We start from the raw sequence: 7251 nt of genomic DNA on the forward strand, positions 1-7251 counted from the left end.
GTGTGTGTGCGTGTCTATGTTTCAAGGGTCCCCAGTTGCATGTCGATAACCGACTCGCAACTAGGGGGGTTCTTGTGTTTATTCGAGGGTCCCCAGTTGCATGAAGCCCACCGTCTCACAACTAGGGGGTTGCGTGTTTTGTCGGCGCACCCAGTTGCAAGTTCACTATCAACTCACAACTAGGGGGTGCACATGTGTGTTTTGTCGAGGGTCCATAGTTGCAAGTCGACCATCGACTCGCAACTAAGTGTGTGTGTGTGTGTGCGCATGCTGATACATCTCCAACGTATCTATAATTTTTGATTGCTCCATGCTATATTATCTTCTGTTTTGGACATTATTGGGATTTATTATTCACTTCTATATTATTTTTGGGACAAACCTATTAACCGGAGGCCCAGCTCAGAATTGCTGTTTTTTTGCCTATTTCAGAGTTTCGCAGAAAAAGAATATCAAACGGAGTCCAAACGGAAGGAAACCTTCGGGAACATGATTTTCGGAACGAACGTGATCCAGAGGACTTGGACCCTACGTCAAGAAATCAAACAGGAAGCCACGATGTAGGGGGGAGCACCTACCCCCCCCCCCCAGGCGCGCCCTCCACCCTCGTGGGCCCCATGTTGCTCCACCGACATACTCCTTCCTCCTATATATACCTACGTACCCCCAAACGATCAGATACGGAGCCAAAAACCTAATTCCACCGCCGCAACCTTCTGTACCTACGAGATCCCATCTTGGGGCCTGTTCCGGAGCTCCGCTGGAGGGGGCATCGATCACGGAGGGCTTCTACATCAACACCATAGCCTCTTCGATGAAGTGTGAGTACTTTACCTCAGACCTTCGGGTCCATAGTTATTAGCTAGATGGCTTCTTCTCTCTTTTTGGATCTCAATACAATGTTCTCCCCCTCTCTTGTGGAGATCTATTCGATGTAATCTTCTTTTGCGGTGTGTTTGTTGAGGCCGATGAATTGTGGGTTTATGATCAAGTTTATCTATGAACAATATTTGAATCTTCTGAATCCTTTTATGTATGATTGGTTATCTTTGCAAGTCTCTTCGAATTATCAGTTTGGTTTGGCCTACTAGATTGATCTTTCTTGCAATGGGAGAAGTGCTTAACTTTGGGTTCAATCTTGCGGTGTCCTTTCCCAGTGACAGTAGGGGCAGCAAGGCACGTATTGTATTGTTGCCATCGAGGATAACAAGATGGTTTTTTTATCATATTGCATGAATTTATCCCTCTACATCATGTCATCTTGCTTAAAGCGTTACTCTGTTCTTATGAACTTAATACTCTAGATGTATGCTGGATAGCGGTCGATGTGTGGAGTAATAGTGGTAGATGCAGGCAGGAGTCGGTCTACTTGTCTCGGACGTGATGCCTATATACATGATCATACCTAGATATTCTCATAACTATGCTCAATTCTGTCAATTGCTCAACAGTAATTTGTTCACCCACCGTAAATACTTATGCTCTTGAGAGAAGCCACTAGTGAAACCTATGGCCCCCGGGTCTATCTTCCATCATATTAATCTTCCAACACTTAGCTATTTCTGTTACCTTTTATTTTACTTTGCATCTTTATCATAAAAATACCAAAAATATTATCTTATCATATCTATCAGATCTCACTCTCGTAAGTGACCGTGTAGGGATTGACAACCCCTTATCGCGTTGGTTGCGAGGATTTATTTGTTTGTGTAGGTGCGACGGACTTGCGTGTAGCCTCCTACTGGATTGATACCTTGGTTCTCAAAAACTGAGGGAAATACTTACGCTACTTTGCTGCATAACCCTTTCCTCTTCAAGGGAAAACCAACGCAGTGCTCAAGAGGTAGCAAGAAGGATTTCTGGCGCCGTTGCCGGGGAGGTCTACGCAAAAGTCAACATACCAAATACCCATCACAAACCCTTATCTCCCGCATTACATTATTTGCCATTTGCCTCTTGTTTTCCTCTCCCCCACTTCACCATTGCCGTTTTATTCGCCCTCTCTTTCCCGTTCGCCTTTTGTTCGCTTGCTTTTCGTTTGCTCGTGTGTTGGATTGCTTGTTTGTCACGATGGCTCAAGATAATACCAAATTATGTGACTTTACCAATACCAACAATAATGATTTCCTTAGCACTCCGATTGCTCCTCTTACCGATACTGAATCTTGTGAAATCAATGCTGCTTTGTTGAATGTTGTCATGAAAGATCAATTCGCCGGCCTTCCTAGTGAAGATGTCGCTACTCATCTGAATAGCTTCATTGATTTGTGTGATATGCAAAAGAAGAAAGATGTTGACAATGATATTGTTAAATTGAAGCTATTTCCTTTTTCGCTTAGAGATCGTGCTAAAGCTTGGTTTTCGTCTTTGCCTAAAAATAGTATTGATTCTTGGAATAAGTGCAAAGATGCTTTTATCTCTAAGTATTTTCCTCCCGCTAAGATTATCTCTCTTAGAAACGATATTATGAATTTTAATCAACTTGATCATGAACATGTTGCACAAGCTTGGGAGAGGATGAAATTAATGATACGTAATTGCCCTACTCATGGTTTGAATTTGTGGATGATTATACAAAAAATTTATGCTGGATTGAATTTTGCTTCTAGAAATCTTTTAGATTCGGCCGCGGGAGGCACTTTTATGGAAATCACTTTAGGAGAAGCTACTAAACTCCTAGATAATATTATGGTTAATTATTCTCAATGGCACACTAGAAGATCTACTAGTAAAAAGGTGCATGCGATAGAAGAAATTAATGTTTTGAGTGGAAAGATGGATGAACTTATGAAATTATTTACTACTAAGAGTGTTTCTTCTGATCCTAATGATATGCCTTTGTCTACTTTGATTGAGAATAATAATGAATCTATGGATGTGAATTTTGTTGGTAGGAATAATTTTGGTAACAACGCGTATAGAGGAAACTTTAATCCTAGGCCTTATCCTAGTAATTCCTCTAATAATTATGGTAATTCCTACAACAATTCTTATGGAAATTTTAATAAGATGCCTTCTGAATTTGAGACTAGTGTTAAGGAATTTATGAATTTGCAAAAGAATTTCAATGCTTTGCTTGAAGAAAAATTGCTTAAAGTTGACGAATTGGCTACGAACGTTGATAGAATTTCTCTTGATGTTGATTCTTTGAAACTTAGATCTATTCCTCCTAAGCATGATATCAATGAGTCTCTCAATGCCATGACAATTTCCATTGATGAGTGCAAAGAAAGAACCGCTAGGATACGTGCTAAGAAAGATTGCTTTATGAAAGCGTGTTCTTCTAGTTTCTATGAAAATAAAGATGAAGATCTAAAGGTTATTGATGTGTCCCCTATTAAATCTTTGTTTTGCAATATGAATCTTGATAATGATGGGACTGAATATGATCCACCTTTACCTAGAAGGCGTTCCAAAAATTTGGAGTTTTTAGATCTTGATGCTAAAATTGATAAAAGTGGGATTAAAGAGATCAAAACATTAGATATTAATGAACCCACTATTTTGGATTTCAAGGAATTTAATTATGATAATTGCTCTTTAATAGATTGTATTTCCTTGTTGCAATCCGTGCTAAAATCTCCACATGCTTATAGTCAAAATACAGCTTTTACCAAACATATCGTTGATGCTTTGATGCAATCTTATGAAGAAAAACTTGAGTTGGAAGTTTCTATCCCTAGAAAACTTTATGATGAGTGGGAAACTACTATTAAAATTAAGATTAAAGATCATGAATGCTATGCTTTGTGTGATTTGGGTGCTAGTGTTTCCATGATTCCAAAGACTTTGTGCGATTTGCTAGGTTTCCGTGATTTTGAAGATTGCTCTTTAAACTTGCACCTTGCGGATTCCACTATTAAGAAACCTATGGGAAGAATTAATGATGTTCTTATTGTTGCAAATAGGAACTATGTTCCCGTAGATTTTATCGTTCTTGACATAGATTGCAATCCTTCATGTCCTAATATTCTTGTTAGACCTTTCCTTAGAACGATTGGTGCAATTATTGATAGGAAGGAAAGGAATATTAGATTCCAATTTCCGTTAAGGAAAGGCATGGAACACTTCCCTAGAAATAAAATAAAATTACCATATGAATCTATTATGAGAGCCACTTATGGATTGCCTACCAAAGATGGCAATACCTAGATCTATCCTTGCTTTTATGCCTAGCTAGGGGCGTTAAAAGATAGCGCTTGTTGGGAGGCAACCCAATTTTATTTTTAGTTTTTTTTTCTTTTTGCTTCTGTTTAGGAATAAATATTTGTTCTAGCCTCTGTTTAGATGTGTTTTATGTTTTAATTAGTGTTTGTGCCAAGTTAAACCTATAGGATCTTCTTGGATGATAGTTATTTGATCTTGCAGAAAATTCCAGAAACTTTCTGTTCACAAAACTAATTGTTAAAAATCACCAGGACGTGATACAATATTGATTCCAATTGCTGCTGATCAATAAACAAATTGTCTAGGTCTTCATATTTTTGCTGAATTTTTGGAGTTCCAGAAGTTTGCGATAGTTACAGATTACTACAGACTGTTCTGTTTTTGACAGATTCTGTTTTTTTCATGTGTTGTTTGCTTATTTTGATGAATCTATGGCTAGTAAAATAGTTTATAAACCATAGAGAAGTTGGAATACAGTAGGTTTAACACCAATATAAATAAAGAATGAGTTCATTACAGTACCTTGAAGTGGTCTTTTGTTTTGTTTCGCTAACGGAGCTCACGAGATTTTCTGTTAAGTTTTGTGTTGTGAAGTTTTCAAGTTTTGGGTGAAAGATTTGATGGATTATGGAACAAGGAGTGGCAAGAGCCTAAGCTTGGGGATGCCCATGGCACCCCCAAGATAATCTAAGGACACCTAAAAGCCAAAGCTTGGGGATGCCCCGGAAGGCATCCCCTCTTTTGTCTACTTCCATCGGTAACTTTGCTTGGAGCTATATTTTTATTCACCACATGATATGTGTTTTGCTTGGAGCGTCTTGTATGATTCGAGTCTTTGCTTTCTAGTTTACCACAATCACCTTTTCTGTACACACCTTTTGAGAGAGACACACATGATTCGAAAATTATTAGAATACTCTATGTGATTCACTTATATCTTTTGAGTTATATAGTTTTGCTCTAGTACTTCACTCATATCTTTTAGAGCACGGTGGTGGATTTGTTCTATAGAAACTATTGATCTCTCATGCTTCACTTAGATTATTTTGAGAGTCTTAAATAGCATGGTAATTTGCTTAAATAATCTTAATATGCTAGGTATTCAAGAATAGTAAAAACTTTCTTATGAGTGTTTTGAATACTAAGAGAAGTTTGATGCTTGATGATTATTTTGAGACATGGAGGTAGTGATATCAAAGTTGTGCTAGTTGAGTAGTTGTGAATTTGAAAAATACTTGTGTTGAAGTTTGCAAGTCCCGTAGCATGCACGTATGGTAAACGTTATGTAACAAATTTGAAACATGAGGTGTTCTTTGATTGTCTTCCTTATGAGTGGCGGTCGGGGACGAGCGATGGTCTTTTCATACCAATCTATCCCCCTAGGAGCATGCGCGTAGTGCTTGGTTTTTGATGACTTGTAGATTTTTGCAATAAGTATGTGAGTTCTTTATGACTAATGTTGAGTCCATGGATTATACGCACTCTCACCTTTCCATCATTGCTAGCCTCTTCGGTACCGTGCATTGCCCTTTCTCACATTGAGAGTTGGTGCAAACTTCGCCGGTGCATCCAAACCATGTGATATGATACGCTCTTTCACACATAAACCTCCTTATATCTTCCTCAAAACAGCCACCATACATACCTATTATGGCATTTCCATAGCCATTCCGAGATATATTGCCATGCAACATTCCACCGTTCTGTTTATCATGACACGTTCATCATTGTCATATTGCTTTGCATGATCATGTAGTTGACATAGTATTTGTGGCAAAGCCACCGTTCATAATTCTTTCATACATGTCACTCTTTGTTCATTGCATATCCCGGTACACCGCCAGAGGCATTCATATAGAGTCATACTTTGTTCTAGTATCGAGTTGTAATCATTGAGTTGTAAATAAATAGAAGTGTGATGATCATCATTTTCTAGAGCATTGTCCCAAGTGAGGAATAAAAAAAAGAGAAAGGCCATAAAAAAAGAGAAGGCCCAAAGAAAATGAGAGAAAAAGAGAGAAGGGACAATGTTACTATCCTTGTACCACACTTGTGCTTCAAAGTAGCACCATAATCTTCATGGTAGAGAGTCTCTTGTTTTGTCACTTTCATATACAAGTGGGAATTTTTCATTATAGAACTTGGCTTGTATATTCCAACAATGGGCCTCCTCAAGTGCCCTAGGTCTTTGTGAGCAAGCAAGTTGGATGCACACCCACTTAGTTTCTTTTGTTGAGCTTTCATATATTTATAGCTGTAGTGCATCCGTTGCATGGCAATCCCTACTCCTTGCATTAACATCAATCGATGGGCATCTCCATAGCTCATTGGTTAGCCTCGTTGATGTGAGACTTTCTCCCTTTTTGTCTTCTCCACATAACCCCCATCATCATATTCTATTCCACCCATAGTGCTATATCCATGGCTCACGCTCATGTATTGCGTGAAGGTTGAAAAAGTTTGAGATTACTAAAGTATGAAACAATTGCTTGGCTTGTCATCAGGGTTGTGCATGATGAGAGCATTCTTGTGTGACGAAAATGGAGCATGACTAAACTATATGATTTTGTAGGGATGAACTTTCTTTGGCCATGTTATTTTGAGAGGACAAAACTGCTTAGTTAGTATGCTTGAAGTATTATTATTTTTATGTCAATATTGAACTTTTATCTTGAATCTTTCGGATCTGAATATTCATACCACAATTAAGAAGAATTACATTGAAATTATGCCAAGTAGCATTCCACATCAAAAATTCTGTTTTTATCATTTACCTACTCGAGGACGAGCAGGAATTAAGCTTGGGGATGCTTGATACGTCTCCAACGTATCTATAATTTTTGATTGCTCCATGCTATATTATCTTCTGTTTTGGAAATTATTGAGCTTTATTATTCACTTTTATATTATTTTTGGGACTAACATATTAATCGGAGGCCCAGCCCAGAATTGCTGTTTTTTGCCTATTTCAGAGTTTCGCAGAAAAATAATATCAAGCAGAGTCCAAACGGAGTGAAACCTTCGGGAACGTGATTTTTGGAACGAACGTGATCTAGAGGACTTGGACCCTACGTCAAGAAATCA

Source organism: Triticum aestivum, chromosome 6D (assembly GCF_018294505.1).
Source record: "Triticum aestivum cultivar Chinese Spring chromosome 6D, IWGSC CS RefSeq v2.1, whole genome shotgun sequence".
Taxonomy (NCBI): Eukaryota; Viridiplantae; Streptophyta; class Magnoliopsida; order Poales; family Poaceae; genus Triticum; species Triticum aestivum.